This window comes from Eimeria mitis, genomic scaffold, assembly GCF_000499745.2.
Source record: "Eimeria mitis Houghton genomic scaffold, Emh_scaff261, whole genome shotgun sequence".
NCBI classification, from domain to species: Eukaryota; Apicomplexa; class Conoidasida; order Eucoccidiorida; family Eimeriidae; genus Eimeria; species Eimeria mitis.
In genome coordinates this window covers 23696-24048 of record NW_013570950.1, presented here as the reverse complement: position 1 = coordinate 24048, position 353 = coordinate 23696, and the positions used below count along the sequence as shown (strand labels likewise).

Genomic DNA, 353 nt, shown 5'->3' with positions numbered 1-353 from the left:
ATAAATAAATTTTATTTATTTGATTATATAGAATACACAACAAAAGCAGCAACACCATCAGCAGCAGCAACCCCTCCCCTCTTGTAGTTTTACTATTGCTGCTGCTGCTGCTGCTGCTGCTGCTGCTGCTGCTGTCTGCTGTATACACCCTGTTTATGGTCTGTTATTTTATTATAATATATTTATTTTGTGTTTTATTATAATTATTAAATTAAAAAATAAAATTAAATTTATAATACATGCAATACGAGTACTTAGTGCTGCTGCTGCTGCAGCAGCAAGGCCTCAGCAGCAGCGATGGAGGCGGCAGCAGCTGCTGCTGCTCCAGGCCCACGCAGCAGCAGCAGCAGCAG

At 40.8% G+C, this 353-nt stretch overlaps 1 protein-coding gene across 1 annotated transcript in view; it reads left to right on the top strand.

Moving 5' to 3' along the window:
* EMH_0005880 (uncharacterized protein) overlaps positions 1 to 353 on the top strand; it is a gene marked incomplete at both ends in the record, with an annotated part of 2967 nt that overhangs the window by 1909 nt on the left and 705 nt on the right. The gene's annotated exons all lie outside the window — the stretch shown is intronic.